The sequence below is a fragment of the Panthera pardus genome, unplaced genomic scaffold (assembly GCF_024362965.1).
Source record: "Panthera pardus isolate Hobbes unplaced genomic scaffold, ASM2436296v1 HiC_scaffold_16, whole genome shotgun sequence".
NCBI lineage: Eukaryota > Metazoa > Chordata > Mammalia > Carnivora > Felidae > Panthera > Panthera pardus.
In genome coordinates, this window is record NW_026526721.1 from 150,966,157 (window position 1) to 150,988,987 (window position 22,831).

The 22,831-nt window shown below is 52.6% G+C and overlaps 1 protein-coding gene across 13 annotated transcripts in view; it reads left to right on the forward strand.

The window, feature by feature from the left end:
• The first annotated feature begins 13,897 nt into the window (after positions 1-13,897).
• SCN5A (sodium voltage-gated channel alpha subunit 5) overlaps positions 13,898-22,831 on the forward strand; it is a 94,192-nt gene continuing 85,258 nt past the window's right edge. For 5 of the 13 annotated variants that reach the window (XM_053903977.1, XM_053903980.1, XM_053903983.1 and 2 more), the window contains exon 1: positions 13,902-14,103. The gene's annotated coding sequence lies outside the window, so the exon portion shown is untranslated. Of the gene's footprint in view, positions 14,104-22,831 lie in introns of all 13 variants that reach the window. The other 8 variants (XM_053903978.1, XM_053903981.1, XM_053903984.1 and 5 more) reach the window with 3 other exon arrangements.

Sequence of the window (22,831 nt, forward strand, 5' to 3'; positions counted from 1 at the left end):
AGAGAGAGGGAGATACAGAATTCGAAGCGGGTTCCAGGCTCTGAGCTGTCAGCACAGAGCCTGATGCGGGGCTAAAACTCATGGACAGCAAGATCACGACCTGAGCTGAAGCAGGACATTTAACTGACTGAGTCACCCATGTGCCCCAGTGAATGATTTTTTTAATGTTATCACTGGATTCACTTTGCCAATATTTTTTGGAGTGGTTTGAGAATAACAGGTATTAAGTCTTCTTTAAATCTTTTGTAGAACTCACCTGTGAAGCCATCTGGTCCTGGGCTTTTGTTTGTTGGGAGTTTTTTGATTACTGATTCGATTTCATAGCTAGTAATTGATCTGTCCAAATTTTATATTTCTTCCTGATTCAGTTTTAGAAGGTTATATGTTTCCAGGAATTTATCCATTTTTTCTAGATTGTCCAATTTGTTGGCTACACTTTTAAAGGGTTGAGAAGGAGGAGGAGACAAATAGCTGTCCCACAAAGCCTAAAACATTTAGTAACTGGCCCTTTACAGAAAAAGCCTGCTGACCCCTCACGATTGAAATGGCATAATTGACAACAGGCAAAATCCCCACACTGACTCTTGGGTATATGGTGTAAGAGCTATTATAATAGATAGAGCCAAGTAGAAGGTGCTTGAACTCGCTGTTCATCCAGAGAGTAAACCAAAAGCAATATCACGCCCCGGGGGAATTTAAAAGATTAGTGCCACCAACAAAGAGTTTAAAGATGTAGAGGTAATGACATCTATCACTTTCCATTTAACTCACTAGTTTGGCCTATGCAGGAGGTAGACGGATCTTGGAGAATTACTGTGGATTATTGTAAACCTAACCAGGAGGTGGCTCTAAGGGCAGCTGCTGTTTCAGACATAGTATCTTTACCAGAATAAATCAACATAGCCCCTGGCGCCCATACGTAGCTATTGACCTCGCCAATGCTTTTTCCTCCGTATCAATTTGTAAAGATTACCGGAAGCAGCTTGCTTTTACCTGGCATGGCTAGCAATACTACTACATGGTTTTGCTGCGGGGCTAGTAAACTATCTCTGCAGCGATAGTCTGCAGAAATCTTCATCTTATTGGCATTCTACACAACAGCATGCTTCATTCTTGATATTGTGCTGATTAGATCTGATCAGCTGGAAGTAGCAAGTTCTTTAGTTGCCTCAGCAAGACAGATGTGAACCAGAGGATGGAAAATAAACTCCATTAAAATGCATATAACCTCGGTAAAATTTCCAAAGGATCTAGAGCCTGTTGAGAGAATTCCTCCAAAGTGAAATACAAGTTGAATTTAAAAAAAAAAAAAAAAATATATATATACATATATATATATATATATATATATATATATATATATACAATAGCACCAACATTAAATACATGGCATAAATATAACAAAATAGGTACAGGAGATGTAAGTTGAAAACTACAAAACACAATGTAAGAAATCAAAGAAGAAATAAATAAATGTGCATGATCTGAATTGTTCATGAAATAGAAGACTCAATATTGCTAAGATGTCAATTCTCCCTCAGACTGATCTATAGATTCAACACATTCCCAATCAATCCCAGTGTAATTTTTTGTAAACACTGATGAGCTGGTTCTAAAATGTATATGAAGAGGCAAAGAAAGAAGGATAGCCAAAACATTTTTCAAGAAAAACAAAGAAGAAAGTTGGAAAATTCTCATTACCTGATTCATTCACCATAAATCATTAGTAATTGAGAAGTGCAATATTGATAAGAGAAGACATATGTAGATACATTCTGTTAGGGAACAGAATAGGGAGCCCAAAAATAGATGCATGTATGTATCCTACGTATGGTGAATTGATTTTTGACAAAGGCAATTCAGTGGAGAAAGAAGGAAATTACAAATGGTGTTGGGACAATTGGACATCCATACAGAACTTTGATCCATACTTGTATCATATATGAAGATTAACTCTAAATGGACTGTAAACCCTAGAGCTACAAAACTCCTAGAAGAAGATACAGAAGAAATATTTTTTGACCTTGGACTAGGCCAAGATTTCTTAGATACAACACAAAAAGCAATATACATAAAAAGAAAATAAAGTATACATCATTAAAATTTATTGTTCCTATTCTGAAAAAGACACTTAAGACATTTAAGAAAAGACAATCTGGGGCTCCTGGGTGGCTCAGTCGGTGAAGTGTCCGACTTCAGCTCAGGTCATGATCTCGTGGTCCATGGGTTCGAGCCCCGCATTGGCTCTGTGCTGACAGCTCAGAGCCTGGAGCCTGCTTCAGATTCTGTGTCTCCCTCTCTCTTTGCCCTTCCCGCACTTGTGTTCTGTCTCTCTCACTCTCAAAAATAAATAAACATTAAAAAAAAAAAAAGAAAGAAAGAAAGACAATTCTGACACTGGAAAAAAATATCTGCAAAACACAAATCTGATAAAGGACTTAGGTCCAGAATACATTTTTTAAAAACTCTCAAAATTCAATAATAAGCAAATAACAACCTAATACAAAAAAAAATGGCAAAAGATTTGGACAGATGCTTTACAAAAAAAAAAAAAAAAAAGATATAAGCATAGCAAAAAAGCACATAAAAAGATACTCTACATCATTAGTCATTAGGAAACTGCATATTAAAACTACAATGATTTACCATACATACAGAGTTAACATTTTATTTTTTTAATTAAAAAAATTTTTAAGTTTATTTACTTATTTTGAGAGAGACAGAGCACAAGTTGGGGAGGGGCAGAGAGAGAGGGAGAGAGAAACCCAAGCAGGCTCTGTGTTGTCAGCTTAGAGTCCAACGTGGGGCTCGAACCCACGGAACACGACATCATGCCTGAGCCAAAATGGAGAACCAGGCACTCAACCCACTGAGCCACCCAGGTGCCCCAGAGAGTTAACATTGTGAAAGACCACATGTTAGTGAGTATGTAGAGAAAGTGAAACTATCATACACCGCTGGTGGGAAGGTAAAATGGTACAAGCACTTTGGAAAACAATTTGATAATTTCTTAAAAAGTTAAATATACATCTACCATACGATCCAGCCATTTCACTCCTGGATATTTACCCAAAAGAAAAAAAAGCACATAATTATATGAAGACTAGTATCAAATATTCAGGGCAGCTTTATCTATGAAAGCTAAAAACTGAAAACAAATCAAATGTCCATCAACAGGTGAGTGGATAAACAAATTCTAATACAACCATACAGTGAAATGCTGACACATAGAACATGGGTGAATCTCAAAATAATTATGCCTCAAGGAGCCAGACACCCCCCCCCCAAAAAAAAAAAAAAAAACCAGTATGGTATGAGTCTCTTTTTTTATAAACTTCCAGAAAAATGCAAACGAATCTATAGTGACAGAAAGCACCAGATCAGGGGTTGCCCGGTGATAGGGGCTGGGTGTAGAAAGGGTTAAGAAGGGGCCCAGGGGCACAAAGAAACTTTTGAAGGTAATGGATACATTCACTATTTTAATTGTGGCAATGCTTTCCTGTATACATGTGTCAAAATTTATCAAATTGTGCACTTTAAATTTGATTCTATGTAAATTGCATCTGGGTGTTGTATGTAAGCAAGGAATCATGGGAATCTACTCCCGAAGCCAAGAGCACACACTGTATGTTAGCTAACTTGACCATGAATTATATTAAAAGAGACAGAGAGAAAGAACTCATCACAAACTGTGATCCGAGGATCAGTGTTTGAGTTGTCTACTGCTACGTAACCACCTAGCTCAAAAACTTCAATGGCTTGAAACAGTTGCCATTTAATTTGTTCAGAAGTTTGAGGATCAGGCACCTGGGCAGGGCTCAGCTGGCTGGTTTGCTCCTGTGCCAAGGGCTGGGGTCATTCACTCAGCTACATTCAGCTGGTGGTTGGAGGAGCTAGAAGACCCAAGAAGGTGCTACTTCACACGGATGACATCTTTCCACCGGGCAGTCTTGGGCTTCCCCAAGCGTGGGAGTCAGGCTTCTTACATGGTGTTTTGTTTCCAAGAGAGCGTTCCAAAAAATGAAAACAGGAGCTGCAAACCTCTTAAGGGGCAGTCCCTGAGGTTACACAGTATCACTTCTGCTACATTCTGCGGGTCAAGGCAAGTTGTCCTGTGATCCTTCAGAGGAAGGAATACATCTGTCTATCTATCCCGTGATGAGGTTTTGCAAAGAACGTGCTGCCATTTTAATCCACCACAATCAAGGAGCCACAGTGTGCTGCCTGTGCCTCTTCATACCCACAGATCTGGTCCCAGATCACTGGAATACTGACGGAGCAAAGCCCCCACCTCTCCCTGACCGTGCTTGCCAGGAGTAACAGCCAAAGCCCTAGGAACACGCTTTCTGCTATTCAGATTTCCTGGAGCACATCTCATTGGCGGAATCTAAATTCCAATCCAGAATTCTGTCTGCAAAAGAATCTAGGAAGTCTAGTTTCTGGCTTGGGTATAGAAAGGAGCACCAGAAAAACGCTAAAGGGGAAGCTAAGTGCCCTGCCCACTACGTCCGCAGGGACTGGAGGGCACCAGAAACCATCAGACGGCTCTATTTTGCTCCTAAGTGCGAGCCGACAGGTATGTGAGCCAGGAGGCAGATGGGGGCTGCTCGCTGCTCTCCACCCCCAGAGGCCTGGATACACCCCTAGAAGGTGTTCCTGTTGGATGCTTATCTGCCTGGGAAGGGCATCCCAGCTGGCAGCTGGGGGCTGGGGTTGCACACTGAAGATATTCCAGCTGAGGTCTCGGACTCTGGGGACAAGCGAGAGCCATTCCACAGGGATTTCTGAAAGAACAAAAGCCAGGCCAGTGCTCACCCTCATCTACCCCTCTAAAGGTCTGCTGATAAGACCGTGGCCCTGATGTCAGCCCAGGCTGAAGCCAAGCTCCCTAGGAAGTGTGATCGGGTCCCCAACATTCGTCTCCCAGAATGCGGGTGGCCATACAGATCCTGTCTCCACAGCCCTTAGAAATTATAAGGCTGCCTCCATCGACAGACGAGCCCAGAGCAGCCCCACACTCCCACAATGCACATCCGGGGTTCCAGGTCCCCAGACGCTCCCCCAGGGACCCCAGCAATGGCCACAGCCACTCACAGGCCCTAGGAGGTCACTGCTTGTCCTGGGCCTGTCTCCCACTGCGAGCGGGGAGTCTCAGCCCCGGCAGCCGGGATGGTCTGAGCTGGTGAGAGTGGGAGGCAGCTCTTGTGTTCTCCTGTCAGTGCTCACTCGAGAAGCCTGCACTCCAGCCCTTGCCTCCTGCGCTTGCCGACAAGAGGCGATTTTTGTCAGTCGCTGCCAGTTCTGAGCATTTTTTCTGGCCCAAAGCATTGACTTCCGGTGAAAAACCCAATTTCCCGACAAAGTCTCCTGAATTCTCTGGTCAGGTCTGGCACCTTGGTTCCTCTGCTTCCCTTGGGAGCATGCCGACGAGGCGAGGTAGGCGGCCTGCCGGCCAGGGCCACCCGAGACCCGTGTCACCAAGGGCGGAGATAAGGTGGGTAGCCCCGGGGCAGAGTTCCTCCTTGGTCCCTGTGGACTTAGGGGCTGCCTTCCTTCATTCCTGGGACACGCTTGCTGAATGTTAGAAGGGGACTTCACAGTCCCGTCTCCTAGAGATGGGGAAACTGAGGCCCAGAGGAGTCTGGCCGTGGGTCTGCTCAGCACTAGTCAGTTGGAGTCGCTGACCCCACAACCAGCCCCCTTCCCACAACCATCGCAGTTTTGTATTTTCAGGAAACTGCGAATGCGGGGCGGGGCAGGTGCTGGGGAGGCTCAGAGGTTCCCTAAGTGTGAGATAGGGACCCATCCCCTGGCTGCCTCCCTCTTCTCTACCCCCGCAGTACTGGGGGAGGAAATGTCTGACTGGAAAAACAACAAGCAGAAGCAAAACACAAACCGAAAACAAAAATTAAAAAAAAAAAAAAACAAAACCCACAGTCTTTCGCTTCTAAGTCCATGACCCCTGTTTCTGGGCAACGGAAGCCTCTAGTTCAAGCTCATATACAGAGCAGTGGAGATTGAATACCTAAAGTCCAGGGACTCCTCCAGCTCTCTGAGGCTCCGAAGAGCAGCTCTGACCTCCATCCTTCAAAAACCACACACACCTGTCTTCTCTTCCGCTCACACACCCACCGACTCACACATTCCTGAGGGAAGTGCCACGTCTGTTGGAAAAGGTAAAGATGTCTTCTTTCTTTCTTTCGGAATTTGTTGCTTATTTACGTTTTAATTCACATGCAGGCAAATCCATCCTTTTTGGTGTACAATTTTATGAGTCCTGACAAAGGCAGGGCCACCAGGATGGTCAAGGTACAGATAGTTCTGTCGTCCTAAAGCATTCTGCCCCTCACGTGGTCCCTTCGTATTGAAGCCTGCCCCTCCCTCCACACCCAACCACCTGGCAATCACTGTTCCTTTAAGCTTCCCCTCTCCAGAATGTCATATAAATGTAATGATATAGTATAGGTAACCTTTTGAGGCTGGCTTCCTTCACTGAGAATAACACATTCATATCCATATTAATATTCGTCCAATACATCAGTGTATGAAAATGAACTGTGCAGAAGAGTCAGTGTCCATCTGGTGGGGGGGGGGGGGCTCCAGCAATGAGCACGGCTCCCCAGCTCCTCTCCAACCAGCATCATCCTCCCCACCAACACGGTCCCGTTCCGGCCCCTGACCTGCCTGATCACCACGACCCGCAGCCCGCCCTAGTTCACGTGACCCCTAGTTCATCGGCTGCTCCCCAGTCCTGTCGGGGCTGCTGGGCCCTAATCCGGGAGGGAGAAACCCAGACACCCGCAGAGCCATGCAGGTAGTGTTAATAAGCCTGATGCAGTCAGGAACGGTGGCAACCCAACACAACTGGAGAGTGAACATCCCAGCGAAAGACATTCACGGTAGTAGAAACTATCTGATACACTGTTCCTGCCCCACCCCCCCAAAAGCTACAACATCTGACATCTGCGGGGCCGCATTCAGGTGCGGGGACTCTGCCTGCCGCCTCTGAATCTCTCGAATGGAGCCTGTTCCGCCACTCCACCACTGCACCGCTACGAACTATGACAGCACACAGGGCGACCATGTCACCGTTCTGCAGGAGGCAGAACTCAGGGTGACCACGTGTCCCCCACGGAATGCGATGGAACGTGGGGAAGCAGGTGACCCTCTGCGGACTTGGGATACGTCTATGGGATCTGCTTCGTGCAGGTAAAGCTGTGCGAGAGGCCAGCTGAGTGGAAGGGATGATGGCAAGGAGACCCCCCCACCCCCACCCCAGTCACAGCAGTCTGGTGCTTCTTTACAGTAACATTCTTCAGGGTACAGATTGGCCATCTTTGGCTCTTTCCTTACTCCTGCCGTGTCCCATCCACCAAGAACAGCACAACCCCCCACATATACAACCAAGGGGAGGGGGAGGTGGCGAGCTGCCCAGAGCTCTTGGATAGAGGTACTGTTGTCCCTCCGCTGCTGATAGCTCACCACTGTGCCCTTTCCTGGTGTCGCCCTTCGCCCAAGGTTATGGCCGCTTGGCAGGTGCAGCCTACGACCACAACCGGTTGAAGTCGCCGTAGAAAAGCCTGCTCGCTCTCCTCTGGTCTCAATTTGGAACCACTCCAAGGGGCCATCCAGCTCCAGACCCTTCTATGGGCTTGGACGAGGTCTGTGCTGCAACCGCATTGGAGGGAATTTCTCCCCCCGCCCGACCCTGCTTCGCTCAGGCCCTGCACATCGGCTTCCCAAGCGCATCCCTAGAAACCGCTTGCACACAAGCCTCCACCTCAGAGTCTGTTTCTAAGGAACCCAACCAAAGGCAAAGGGTGAACAGGCTTTACTTAGTACAAATATCAGAGTCACCTGTAAAGTATTTACTCCATCTCTCAATTTTCCAGATGTTATTTCGTTTGATCCTGCAAACGACTCAAAGAGGTGGGTGGGTACATAGTTACTCCATTTATACATGAGTAAAGTAAGGTCCACAAAGGTTGGGTGTCGCATCCAAGGTCAGTCACATGGACAATAACAATCGGATCTAAGCTTCTGACCCTCCAAGCCCTGCTCTCTAGTTCACTACAATGGCCGGAGCTGTTGGGAGAAAGACAGCCCTTTATAGGGACGAGATGGAACAGGTGGGGGGTATGAGCAGGCTGCCACGTACACTTGGGCTTCACACAATCGTGGGGCACGATGCACATTCCTAGACAACAGAGTTTCACGTCTATTTTCTCTCATCTCTCCAGCAGATGGCAGTCAAGTGACTTGAGGAAGGGGCAGCTCTTCATTTGCAGACCAGCATCACTTGGGTTACTGGGGAGCCAGCAGAGGCAAGGGACGTGTGTGTGTGTGTGTGTGTGTGTGTGTGTGTGTGTGTGTGTGTGAGAGAGAGAGAGAGAGAGAGAGAGAGAGAGAGAGAGAGAGAGACAGCGAGACAGAGAGAGACTAGGGCAGAGGGTACATGTAGGAGACAGCCAATCCCACCAGACAACAATCCCTCAGATATGAGCTAACCTGTTCATTTAGGTAATAGGAGGGATCAGGTCACCATCTCCACGGAGGTCCCTCCGTGCCCTTGACCACGAATACATTTCTCCTTTTCTCTGCCCCTCCTAAGATAGAAGGTCTCAACTTCAAACCGCTCAAGCTTCAAAATACAGCAAAGTCTCTTCTGAGGAGAGCTCTGACAACCCACGAGGGTCACCTGTAATCACTTCTTAAAATTACCTGGGGTGAAAACTGAAATGGAAGACTGTCTTCAAAATATAGCAGGGGCGCCTGGGTGGTTCAGTCAGTTAAGTGTCCAACTTTGGCTCAGGTCATGATCTCACGGTTTGTGAGTTCGAGCCCCGCCTCCGTCTCTGCACTGACATTGTGGAGCCTGCTTGGGATTCTCTCTCTCTTCCTCCCTCTATCCCTCCCCTACTCTCTCTCTTCTCTCTCTGTCTCAAAGTAAATGAGTAAACATTTTTTTTTTAATTTTGCAAAATACAGCGGAGTGAAGATACCTCTTAAATTGTCACTTAAAACGGCAGTGCAATGATTTAAAGAGGCACAAACACCACAAAAGTGTGGAAGAGGTAGCAACGGTAGTCGTGACAACTTTTCGGACGTTGGAGCAGCAAGTGACCTGGCAGAGCCGGAAAGCTGGGTTCGAAGTGCTCACAGAGGGAGGGGTGCCAAAGGAAAACCAAGGACACCCTCCTCCTCGAAACCCTAGAACGTTCCTGGGATTCCGGCACTGGCACCAGGCAGCTTTGGAAGTGGGGGAGGGGGCGTGGCTGAAAAAAGGAGAGGGCTGGGCAACAGTTTGTATTCAGAGCACCTGGGCTTCCAGACCCCTCGCCACCAGACACAATCTGGCTACATCTTCAGAGAATCAGTGTCATTCGTTCACACGCAGAGTGAAAAAGAAGTATGAAGGTGTGGGCTTGCAGTTGACTGTCCCTGGGGCCAACCTCTGCAAATCTCCTGGCCTTACCCCCACGCTCGTGCAATGGTTTTGCCGCTCCAAGCACGGTGGCCTCGTTCAAGGCAGGAAGAAGGGGAAGAGGGAGAGAGCTCATCCAGCTGCCCCTGTCCTCTTGTATCAGGAAAGCAAATGCCTTCCCAGAAACCGCCCCGCCCCAGCCAAACTTTGCTCATGATTGGTGGCCATCATGCGGCCACATGGCCAGCCCTGGGTACAGGAGAAATGAGGAGGCAAGTACTTCTCTTGGACAGCCTTCCTGGGAGAGACAGGCAGGGAGAAAGGGTGAGGATAAGTGTGGAACGAGCAGAGCTCCCGACAGGTGAGCTTTATGGTGGGGACGGTTGGGGGCCCAGCATTAGAGGTCTTGTCTCTCGGGCTGGGCATTTTCTCAGTGTGAAATTCTCCAATCCTTTGCCAGAGTTCCGGCACCTAGCAGAGGTAGGAAACCAAGGGTCCCAGGAGATCTTACTCTCAGTAAAGCCCCTCACTTCCGCCAGATGCCCCCTCCCAGAGTCATATGGTTGGTCACAAATGGGGGAGGACCAGCCCCTGGCTGGGAGGGGCAGGGAGAGGCATCTCTGGGTCCTCCTGGCTTTTGTGTGAGCTTTCCACCAAGCCTCCCGCTTCCAGCCCCGACCTGCACCTCCGCCTTCCAAGATGCCTAGTCCTGAGTGTTTATGGGTTCTGAGCCCCAGACCAGCCTGCCTCTTCACCTGCCCTTACCCCAGGCATTAGCAGAGGGAAGAAAACAGAAGCACAAGCTCGTTACCACTCTTCCCTCTAATTACCATCTCCTATCCTACCTGTTGTCCATCTCTAGATAGGACAGAATGGATAGGGGAATGGACAGAAAAGCTGCGGTGTGTGCGTGACATAGAATGCTCTGCAGCTGTCAGAGCGAGGAATTAACTGCCCACACTACAATGTGGACAAGAGCTCCCAAGCAGAGTGTTAGGGGAGACACAGAAGAAGAAGAATGAAAGTTAGAACAATACCCATTTATATAAATGAAAAGCACATATACACAAATGGCCAATAAACCATGAAAAAGTGCCCAATTTCATTAGTCATCAGGGAAATGCCAATTAAAACCACAATGTGAAACCTCTGCACACCCACTCGAGTGGCTAAAAGGAAAAAGATAAAAATACCAAGTACTGGGGGTTGCCGGAGGATAAACTAGATTCTCATATAGTCGCTGCTGATGGAGTATACGTTGGTAGAACCACTCTGAAAAACTCCTCGGCAGTGTCTACTAAAAGGGAAAACGCTCTCTCCGGTGACCCAGCAGTTCCTTCCCAGAAAGGCATGCTTACGTTCACCAAAATCCATATACTAGAACACTCGTAGCAGTGCCGTCCGTGGGAACCCTGCATGAGAAACTACCAACCCCCATCAGCAGTAGAATGGATAGATTGTGCTAGTCTCATCCAATGGAATTCTAAAAAGTGATGAGAACAAACACACTGAAACTACAAACAGTGGTCGGGATGGCTCTTCAGAAGAAACCAGATACTAGGGTTTATACTTGCTGATTCCATTTATTTTTTTTTAAGATTTTTATTATTTTTTTAAATTTTTTAACGTTTATGTATTTTTGAGAGACAGAGCGAGACAGAGCATGAGCGGGGGAGGGGCAGAGAGAGAGGGAGACACAGAATCGGAAGCAGGCTCCAGGCTCCGAGCTGTCAACACAGAGCCCGACGCGGGGCTTGAACCCACGAACTGTGAGATCATGACCTGAGCCGAAGTCGGATGGATGCTTGACCGAGTCAGCCAGGTGCCCCTCTATGATTCCATTTTTTTTTTTTAATATCAAAAGTAGACAAAACTAACATGGGCAGCTCCATTTGAGTGCGTGTAGCAGTTACCCACAGGGAGAAGCCGCAGTGACAGGAAGAGGGTGTGGACAGGGCTTCTGGGAGGCTCGTGATGTTTGGTTTCTTGATCTGTGCGCTGGTTACACACAGGTTTTCAACTAGCGACCACCCTTGAGCTGAACATTGAGGGTCTGCACTCTTTTCCGTGTGTAAGTTATAATTCAGTAGAAATAACACAGAGAAAGAAAAGCCTGGGGCAATAAAAACAGAAAACACACAGGTGCGAACCATATTACACATTTTACAGATCTCCTTTTTCTACTAGAGAGGGAAACTGTGTGGGCCAGGGAACGACGTGATGATGGCAGCAAAGGGAAGAACTAACAGGAAGTAATACAGGAGAAGAGTCTTGACCCGGTGCGCGACTCCAGTGCCCTTAACTTTTGAACCAGAAGTGGGGGAGGGGGGATGGAATAAGGAAACACTAGTCTTAAAAACTTTGATTGTTCTCAGACTCCTGACCGTATGTTCCTGCTTTAATTAAATGGGGTCCCGGCAAGAAAAGAAAGTCGCCCAGATCTTGGCAAGGGCTCCTTGTAGAAGGTCCCAGGCCTGTGCCCTTTCCTGACCCCCTGCGGGCCCTCTCAGACCACTAGATGTGTTAGCTGAATCTCCACGTGGTCAGAATTCTGATTCCTCCCTCCCCTGGGCTTCTCTCCCCTCGTTTACAACTGTGGCGCGTCTAGATTCATGCCTTAACCTACCTCTCCCGCGCACCATCCAAATGCCCAGCGCTAAGGAAGACTCAGAATACTCCCGTCTGCGACATGCAGCTGAAGCAAGGGACCTCTCTAACGATCCCCCCACCCCCTCTCCCCCGCCCCAGCAGCCTCCGCTCCAGCTCAGTCTCCTGCTTGGCCCAATGCCCATTTGTTAAGTTCCGATCTGCCTTCTGGGGCCTAGAAGCCGGTGGTGGAAAACCTCGGGAGGACCCCCATTGTACAGCCCTCTCCTCCCGCCTGGGAGGTGAGAGCTCAGGGAAGGCGGTGGGTCCCGCGCCCCCGGCTGCCCGTTGACACGGCCTGCACTTCCCGCTCTGACCGCTAGTGGGAGATGCTGGCCAACCTGAGGCCCGTCAGGGGGCTAGAAGCCGGCAGGCTGTTTGTGATTCATCTGTCTGGCGAGGAGCCATCCTACCCAATCCAGGCCCAGAAAGTGTCCTGTGACCTAAACTTTCCTGCAGACAGACTTCCTCACCGATCCCCCCACCCTGGTCTAGCCGTCCTGAAAGCAGGAATAGCTCCTCAGTATATATAGAAGGCACCAGGGGACACCTGGAACCCCACACGCAGGTCCCAAAGGGACAATGGCCTCAGGGTGACCTGTCCAATATCCCCGTGGAGGGGCAGGTCACAGCCTCTGAACTCTCAGACCCAGCACCTTGGTGCTTTCTGAGACACCAGGACCCGTTTTGCCCTCCAAGAGCAGCTTTAAAGTCAGGAAAGTAAAATGCTACTGATAAAGAAGACAAAGGCTGTGCGTGTGTGCGTGCATGTGTGTGCTTGTGTGCCTGTGTGTGTGTGTCCGCGCTCCTGCACTCCTGTGACAGCTCTGGGCAGTGGCCACTGCACGGGACAAAGCATCATCCCTTCCAATTATCTTACCGGCCTTTGGGAAAGAGCTCGTAGCCTGTCTTGCTTTAAAAAGGCGTGTGTTCCCGGGCATGTGTCCCTATGGGTCAGCCCGGGTGCCCAAGCCCTAGTTTGCAGGGTAGTCTCTGTCTGTGTGTGAGAGGCAGTGTCTAACTCAGTGTCCCCACGTTTGAGTGTGTGTGTGTGTGTGTGTGTGTGTGTGTCGAGGTGCAGGTTGCGTGTGCCCCAACGAGGTGGGCGTACGTGAGCATGTGTGGGTGTCTGTCTATTTGTTGCTTGTGTCCCTGTCTCTGGTCTGCGTGTGTCTGTGTGTCGGTGCAGGCGTCTGGTACCGTGCGGAACTGGGTGCTGCCCGTGCTTCTGCGGGCCAGTGTGATCCCCGTGTGAGCGTGTGCGCCTCCGCGGCAGCGTGTCAGGGGATGTGCGTCTCCGAGTCGCCTGTCGCTGAGTTCATCAGAGTGTGTCTGCCGATGTCCATGTGGGTGTCTGTGTGTCGGTGCGTGTCTCTCTCACTGCGCAGGTGTGCGTGTGTCCAGTGCGTCCGCGTGTGTCGTGAGGCCGCATCAGGGTACGTCCCTGTCCAGGGGGCTGAGTATCCCTCGTGGGGTCCCCAGGTCGGTGGCGATGCCTGTGTGTATCCGCCGGTGCGTGCCGGCGTGTGCCCGTCCCCGTCCGCGTGGGTGGCTGCATGTGGCGAAGCGTCCCGGGGTCGGTGAGCGTGCACCCCAGCGTGTGCCCGCGTCTGCGTGTGCCTGTCCGTGTCCGCGTGGGCGGCGGTCTGCGGCCGCCCCCCCCCCCCCGGGGCAGCGTGGGGGTGTGCGCCCCGGCGGGCGCCCAGGGGTTCACCCTCTGAGCGGGCGGAGCGCCACGTGCGGAGTCCGGGGCGCGTCGCTCTGGGGCGGAGCCAGCCCGGGGCCCCAAGCCCCAGGCCGAGCCCAGGCGGGGCCCGCCCCCGACCCCGCCCCCAGCCCGAGCCCGCGCCGCCCGCCGAGCCCCGGAGCCCGAGCGGAGCGGCGGAGCCGAGACGGCGGCGGCGCCCGTGGGATGCGGGGATCGCGCCCCCGGGGCCGCTGAGCCTGCGCCCAGTGCCCCGAGCCCCGCGCCGAGCCGAGTCCGCGCCGAGCCTCAGCCGCCCATCCCGGGGCCCGGGCCGGGGGACCAGCAGGTGAGCGAGCGCCCCCGCGCCCGGGAGCCCCGGCCCGGCCGGAGCCCCCTCCGCCTGCCGCCGCCCAACTTTCCTCCCCGAGGGTCGGACCCTCCAGCCCCTGCGCACCCCCTCCCCTGCCCCGGGTGCGCCCGGCAGTTCCCTCCCCCATCGCTGCCCCCCGAGGCTGGGAGGCGGGAGAAGAAAGGGTGCAGATCTGCCGGGCTGGAGGGGACCCCCGGGGGGGGGGCGGTGGAGGGGGGCGTCTGTAATCGCCTTGCGCCCCCTCCTCATCCCTTTCCTTCCGGGTTTCCCGGTGCGCTGTCGAGGGCCGGGGGGGAGGAGGAGCCGCGGCCCCGGCTTCCCGGCCGACCCTGGCGCAGGCTCGGGGAGGGTCTGGGATTGGGACCCGGATTCCCGAGGCCGGAGACCCCAAGGTCAGAGCGGCGACTAGGCGCGCAGTGAGTGTGGTTCCAGAGAGCCGGGGAGCCGACCGAGCAGGGCTGGGGATGGGGGAGGGGGCCAATCACCCCCTCTCTCTGGGCCCCGCCGAGCCGTCCTCTGAGGGTATCCTCTCTGGGACGAGATCTCTGCCCGTCCTGACCTGGGAAAGATCTCTGCGCCCTGAGGCGGCAGAGATTTATATTGTGTCCTGTCTCTCTGCGCGCTCCGACCACGAAGAGATCTCTGTGCCCTCTGACGCCCCAACGGGGCCGCATCTGGTCTCTGTGTGCCTTGAAGGAGGGAAGAACTCCTTGTGGCCTCAACAGAGGAGATCTCTGTGCGCTGGGACTGGCGAGAGTTCTCTGCCCTCCTCGCTCTGACCTGGGCAGATCCACTCGCCCTGACGGGAGGGAGGCGGCTCTCATTCTCTGCGTTATTTGATCGTCTTTGGTGGCACCGGGAGGAAGTCGTGGTGCCTAGCCTTGTGGAGGCCAGAGATGTGGAGAGTGCTGGTGGGGGGGGGGGGATGCTGGGGACGAGGCCCCGGGCATAGGCCCGCCTTGCAAACACCTGTTGGAGGCCGGTGCACAGATGAATCAGGAAGCCATGACTGAGGTTGGGGCAGGAGTCAGTCTTCTCTCCTGAGAGCCCCGAGACCAGTCCCAGGAGGGCAGGATCCGTCTCCTCTTGGGGTCCTGGGCTGGCATTCCATCCCCCCAGCTCCTGCTGAGACCCTCGTCACCTTCCTCCGTGAGCCTGGACAGCTCAGTGGAGACAGACACACCATATGACCCCACCGCGCTGCAGCCTTCTCCCTGCTTCCCGTCAAACCCCTCAGGATCTACGGGGACCCTGAGTAGCAGAGGCCCAGGCCACTGGGAGCCCAGCCCTGGGTACTGCTGTCCTCAGCTCCCATCTCCTTGCCCTCAACTCCTCCCAGTTGGAATTGGGCAGGTGCACGTGAGTGGGTGGTAATGGAGCTGGAAGGCGGATGAGGGTGGCACAGGCTGATAGCTGAGACCATGCCGCAGTCACAGGAGCATCGGAAGGGGAGGGTCAGGGCACAGCCAGACCGTGGAACACAGATTTTATGCTAGAAGGTCCAGCTCTGTGCTGCAGTGAGCCTCGTTGAAGTTTTAATCTAACCCTGTCATCACTGCCACATTGTACAGGGGGAAACTGAGGCTGACGGTGGGCCAAGGACTTACCCAAGGTCGTGAATTTGGCGCACCACCTGGGGTGAAGATTCCTTGAGAGCCACTTCCTGGGGGCCAGAAGGACCTAGGACTGACCAAAGAGGATCTGAGCAGACAGGGAAGGGGCTCTGGAGTGCCGAGAACCAGCATTCAGCCCAGGGTGGTGGGGGCAGCTGCTGTGCCTCTGAGGTGCTTGGCCTGTCTCTGTGTGGTGCTCAGAGCTGCTCTGGAAAAGTTCCAGGATTGACTCACTCAGCATGAAGACTGAGCTCGGAGTGGTGGGAAGCATCAGAGACAGCTGACAGTTGTGGAGCAGAGGAGGCTGGTGCCCCAGCAACCCAAGAAGGGAGTCCTGGGAACGTCCTGGGACAGAGGTCAGGGGCAGTCTCCGTTCTGCTCACAGGAGGCTAGTTCCCGCTCACCCATGGGAAGGTTATCGGAAAGGTGTGTAACGACAGGAGTGAGCCCCCTTGCTCACCTGAAAGAGGGCTGATTATCTTCCAGCCGGAAGAGTCAAGATTATCTAACAAAAATAACCTTCCACATGGGTTTTGAAGGATGCATAGGAGTTTTCTAGATGAAGGAGCTACAGTCTAGCCATCAGGACCAGCTACCCAGTGCCGATTTGTGAGACAACACAAATTCAGTTCAGCGACCCGTTTGGGTCTCATGGTGTGAGGGAGGGAAGAGCAGAAGCTAAAGCCAAGGTCACAGTCACGGGGGCCCTTGTGAGCTCTACTCAGGAATTGGGAATTTATCCTCAGTAATGGTACTAAAAATAGCTAACATTCACTGAGTGCTTTCTGCCAGCCAGGCATGGCACTAATCACTTTATAAGGCTCATCCCCTGAATCCTTGCGTCAACCCTGGAGGCGGGGGACCATACTAAGGACAGTATTGCAGGTGGTGAAACGGGAGACCCAGAAAAGTTAAATAACTTGCTCACACATCTACTAAGTCACACATCTACTAAGTAGCAGGCCTTGGGTTTGAACCCAGGTGTCCATATATCTGCTCTAGACTGTCCTACCCCTCTAGTGCAGACCGTGGGTGCCACCAGAAGCCTTTCAAGTGAAGGAGAGGGACAGTCAGGTTACCACAGGTGGTGGAACTTGTCCTGTTCCAACTTTCTTCTCTGTTCAGGGACTCGCCACTTCTCCCGTCCCTAACTTTGACTGCTCATTAAGTGAGATTCCCCACCGCCCTCCCACACCGTGAGCAAAGTTTAGGTTGGCAAGCTTGATAAAGGACAAAGGAGAAGCGACGGACGTTGCGGGGCTCTGACTGGAACCGTCGGTGCTTCCAGAGAGAGATGCCAACGTCCAGCAGTCATTTGGAGGGGAGAGTCCAGCATTCAGGCAGGAGAGCTGGGCTGGCGGTGGAAACTTGGAAGCATCTGCAGAGGCCGGCCATGGGATCCATGGCAGTGAATTAGACTGTCCAGCAAGAGTGCAGACCAGAGGTTCTCAACCCTGGCGATGTTAGCATCTCTCGGAAAGCGTTTTTAAATTGAAAAAAAAAAAAAAAAAAATATGCCCAGGCTCCACCCCCAGAGGTTCTAATTCGTCTGGCACCAGAAATGTTGAAAGCACCTAGGTGATCCTAATGTGGGATAGAGGGTACAACACAACAGGGTGGGGGCAGTCCAACAGTCAAGGCCGGAGAAGCCTGCAGAGGAGCCTGAGAAGGAGCAGTCCGAGGGTGGGAGGCAGGCCAGGAGTGGGAGGTGTCACAGAAAGCAAGGAGGGAGCCCGTCCTGGAGGAAGGGGTGTCTTCCGTTTCCTTCTGCCGAAGAGTGAAGAATGTTTCGCATTCTGAGAAGTTCATGGATAGATCAAAAAGGATGCATAATTTCAAAACGAGTGTCTGTTAGATTGAGCAACAGTAAGGGTGCCCGTGACCTTGGCAACAGAAATTTCCTTAACACCTACAGAATGTGGTGCCCAGCGCAGATGGACAGTTGTTGAATGAATGAATGAATGAATGAATGAATGAATGAATCAGTGAGGGTAGGAGCTAGTTTGGAGTGAGGATCCAGGAATGAGCATGAGGTGAGGAAGTGGAGACAGCATGTGTAGACAGCTCTTTGCAAGAGTTTGATGGTTTAAGAGGGAGGGAAGAGATAGAGGGGAGCTGGCTGGGGGTGGGGTCAAGGTGGGGGGGAGTGGTTGTAGGGAGAGCCTGAAGTGGACTCTAGGCATGTGTGTTCATGCGGTGCACCCACGGGCAGTGCTTATAGGGAAAAATACCTTTTCCTCACAGGGAGGGGCCAGAGGTCTCTGCACTGACGTTGTGCCCATGGGGCCTCAGTTGTTCTCAGAGGGGGATTTTGCGGGCAGGCACTGTGATTCCTCCTGGGGGTGGGGGGCACGAAGGAGAAGGAAATCTTGCTGTGAGGAGAGAAAGGTGTTCCAGAAAGCAGTATCTGGGGACACGATGAGGTTGTATGGAGCAGGTACCCAGGAGTAGGGGGGCTGGCGTGAAACTCCCGTGGCAAACTCTACAGAGGAAGCAGGGAGGAGAAGGGGTGAAGCCAGGGGCAGCCTATGGAGAGAGGCTGGACGCTGCAGGGAGCAGAGCAGGCATGGGGGGCGGGGGCGGCTGCAGAGGAAGCCGGGACTGGATGCCCACTGTCTTCTGCCAGCCCAGGCTGGCCTGAGGTGGAGGTCTGAGGCAGAGTTCAGCCTGAGGTGGTTGGGGAGAGCCTGGATAGGACATTCAGGACCTACTCTGTGCCATGGAAGATTCTAGAAGGTGTACAATTCAGACACAATAACTGCTCTCATGGAGTTTACCTGCTACTGGGGAAAGACAGTCTGGATACCACTTAACAAATAGATACAGAAGATAATTTTAGATCATGATCAGGACTATGAAGGAAGTGAAACAGGATGATGTGATGGAGAGACAAGAGTGACCCTAGACTGGCTGGTCAGGGAAGGCCTCTTGAAGGAGGTGATTGAACTGAGACCCGAATAACAAGAAAGAACCAATCCAGAGGACATCTGGAGAAAGAATATCTTATAAAGAGGGAACTGCATGTGCAAAGGCCCTGAGGCAGTGACAGGCTCCTGAGGCATGGGTGGCTTAGGTGGCCAGAATAGAGATAATGAGGGGGAGCTGGATGCCTCAGTTTCTGACCCCCACCCTTTCCATCATCTGCCCCCTTCTGATATGCACGGGTTATACCACTGCCTGGGACTGGCAGTGGTTCCTGGGGATGAGACTATTTTTAGACACAACTCTTCTCTTTGTGGGCCTAGAACATACCGTGTCTTTTTAAGATGATCAATATGGAATGGGTGCTATTTATAGAGCCTCCACGTCAATTCTTGGGGCCTGGGACCCTCACATGGGGGAGGGAGCCCAGGAGCAGGCTCCTCAGGAGCAAGCCCGTGGCTGGCACAGCACTGGGGCCATGTGACTCATGGACTCTTTGAAACTTGTGTCACCTCCCCTGCCAGGCCACCCTCACCCCACCCTGCAGAATCACAGCCCTGGGCTGGGGCGCTGGGTGCCCACGGTTTCCCCACCACCAGCTTCATCTCCTGGAGGAGTATCTGGTATGCCCCAAGCCCAACAGAAAATTTACTGGTTATTGAAGCTAGAGTCTGGTGGGACAGTTCTGCGAATGTCTCTTGTCCGTTCCTCACTTTTACTACTCTGGATGGGCAGAAAAGGATACCGAAGACCCTCGGGGCCTGGCAGGTTCACCCCCAGGGCCAGAGAGAAGGCTGCTCAGGGCAGAGGAAACACGTGGTTGGGGCTGGGGGCTCAGCCTCCCCAGTGGAGGTCAGCGTGGCCCAGAGCAGCCAGGGGAGGGCGCCTGGAAGAGGTAGGATTAGAGTCGAGCTGAGGCGGAGGCACAGAATTTGGAGAGGTGAAAGCAGGCTGTGCTTGCGGGCCTGTTCTGAGAAGCAAACGTGTGTGCCCTGGGGCTGGAGTTCGGTTCTTCCTCCTCCGTTTTGCCTTCTGACCAAATCTCCAGGGAGGCCGTGGGAAGCCGCACCTCCCCCCGCCCCCCAACGCGGGGGTGTTAAGGGAGTGAAAGAACAGGATAGAGGTGCTCTCGTGGCAGTTGTGTGGGCGCCGGAAGGTCCCTCACCCGCTTGGAGATCCCGCTGGTGTCATCTCCAGGGGCCTGTCCCCTCCTTGCAGCCCTGGAGGCCGAGGGCCAGTGCGGGTCAGCCCGTAGGCTCAAGGTCACACAGGCATTGGGGCGGCGCTAAGCCTGGGCCCCTGTCTCCCTCGCCCCACCCAGGCCTGGCCCGGGCAGTCCCCGTGCTTTCTGGGAATGGATTTTGAAGGGTAGAAAGGCTCTTCCTGGCATTAAAGGATGGTAAATGCCTTTCTGGCGGGTATTGATTCCTCGAAGTCCTGTGTGAAGGAAGGGCCTGACTCCAGAGGCAGTGTTCAAAGGGATGGCAGGGCAGGGAGAGGTTTGGCTAGAAGCACTGATTTCAGTTCTCGGGCTACATTAGCTGTCCCTCCATCTGGCCAGGCTGGGAGATCTAAGACGGGGCGGGGGGTGGGGGGGGGGCTGGAAATCAGGCCACGGGAGGGACCAGCCCAGCCCCATCAATACTTGCTGTGTGGCCATCAGAGCCCCAGCCTCATCGACCTGCGCCCATAGCAGGAAAGTGGTCCAAAGAGCTCCTCAGAGCCAGAGTGCCTGCCCTCTGCTGCCCAGCCCTGCTGCCTGCTTCGGGGCCAAGAATCCAGGCCCTTCAGCCCATTCTCCCATCCTCCGACTAAGGGACACCCAGCTGGTGTGGGGGTGCAGGGAGGCAGAGGGACAGAGGCCTGCCCGCCACAGCCAGACTTGAGCGAAAGAAGGCCCGGGAGCTCAGCTGGCCATTTGCAGTGCCAACCCAACCACCACCCCCACCGTGGTGGGCTTGGATGAGGCACAGACTGCCAGTTAAATAAAGCGACAGCTAGTTGCTAACAAAACTGGAAACCCAGGGAAAGCCCCCACTCGCTTGCTGAGCTGGGTGCCTGTTAGATGTATAATTGCTGAGTTTCTGTTTCAGGAAATGTCTGAGGGAAGGAGAGAAAAATACTCCCTAAGGATCCCCCGGGGGCGGCCGTCCCCAGAGATAGCTGGACTTGGGGGCCTTTCCAGCCCTTGCCTTTTATGATTGAGTTGTTTCTGAAGGGCTTGTCCCCAGATGGGTCACTTATGGTCGCTGTGCATTGCAAAGGGAACTTAGATGACTTAGACGGCAGTCACCAACAAATACACAGTAAAAATCTCAGAAGCATTATATCAAGCAAGAACATTCAAGGCCACCAGCCCATACAGTGTGCTTCTATATATGTGAAGTTCTAGAACAGGCAAAACTAATCTGTGCTGATAGAAATCAGAAAAGTTGACCCGAACGGGACCTTAGGGAACTCTCTGCGGTGATGGGAATGTTTAGGATCTTAACTGAGGAGTGGAGGGGGTAGTTACACAAGTATATAGATTTGTTAAAAGTCGTTCAACTATAGCATCTAAAATCTGTGCATTTTCTTGTTTGTATATTATACCTCAATTTCAGAGTATTAAGGCAAAAGGATTGCACATGCATACTGTGTCAACAGACACTTTTGTGGCATAGATTTTGTGTATTTATGGGTGGATTGCCTTATCTCTGAGGAGTAAGGGACCCTATGCTCCCCAGATTTCACTGGGGGAACTTCTGTCTCCCTCAGTGCACACAGTAGGTGCTCCATAAATGCTTCGGTTGCCATGACATCGGTGCACGAAGGCTTTTTTTTTTTTTTTTAAGCCCAGGTATTGAGCAAAATGAGTTGGAAGAAATGGTGCTAGAAAGAGGCTTAGGATGCTGATTGCTGTCTCTTGGGCACCTGTGTGCCCTCAAGGTGATTCCCAGGCCATAGGTGGGCACCTTTCTGGCCCAACTGTGTGTAGATGCATGGGTATAGATGGTCCAGGGCCTGGGGCAGAAGTGCCCTGGTTGACCGAGCCAGCTCTCTGACTTCTGAGTTCTGTGGTCGCATCGTGGATCATTCAGGTCCCCACCCTGGAGACCCAGCGCCTCTAGGCAGCCCTGGGCCTTGACTAACAGCTCAGTGCCTCCTGGCACAACATTATAGATCCCTGTGCATGGAGCAGTGAACAGGATTACAAGGCAGACTCGGGCTTGGGGGGGAAGAGGATGTCGTGTGCCCTGTGGAGGGGCCCCTGAATGACCTGGGAAGTTTGCAGTTCTCCTGACCTGGCAGTGGGAACACCACTGACCCCGAGATGAATGAACCGCTTCCAAGCCCGGTGGGCCCTGTGCTTACTGTGGGGAAGGAGGAGTTTGAAAAAACAGAGGCTTTGGCTGAATCCAGGGCTCAAGCCAAAGGTGCCCCCGCCCCCATTCCAGCTCTTCCTTCAGCGTCCACTCCAGAGAGCCCCCCCACCCCCGCCCCGGTCTCAGGGACCCCATTTCATCCTGCCTGGGGAAACACTTGCAGAACAAGCGGGTGGGGTTTTCCTGTCAGCTGAATTAGCCTCGGCTTCAGCCTGAGTGTTGGAATAAATGAGATGCAAATGAATGTAAATGAGGGCATCCCCAGCTTCTGGGGTGGGCGTGTTCGCCTCCGGGAGGGATGGGGGGGGGGATTCTGCAGGACTTCCCCAGATTGCTGGGGGCTGGGATAGGGACTAGAGAAGGAAAGCCCCCTCAGGATCCTCACCCCCTCCCCAGAGATAGGGCTCGGACTAGACAGAGTTAATGCGTGTGCAGCCTCAAAGGAGTGGAGCCTGCAGGGAGCCGGTTAGCTGAGGCCCTGCACAAGGACATGCCAATGTGCCTTTGATCCGGGAGCAAGGACCTGAATGCACAGGCCACGAGCACCAGCTGGCACCCCCGCTGAGCTTTTGTCCAAGCTGGTACCCTGGGAGCGCCAGGACTGTGCAGATAATTGCCTGGGCAGGAGGGATGCTGTAGACCCCTCCCACTTCCCCCCTGGCCCCCACCTCCCTCCCAACCACCCACAGCCACTGCCCCAAACCGGGGTGGCCACTTTCTGGTCTGCGGAGGAGGACAACTGCCCTTCAGCCCATCCCTACCCCCTCCCTGTCCCTCCCCTCCCCCACCCCCAGCTAGCCTGAG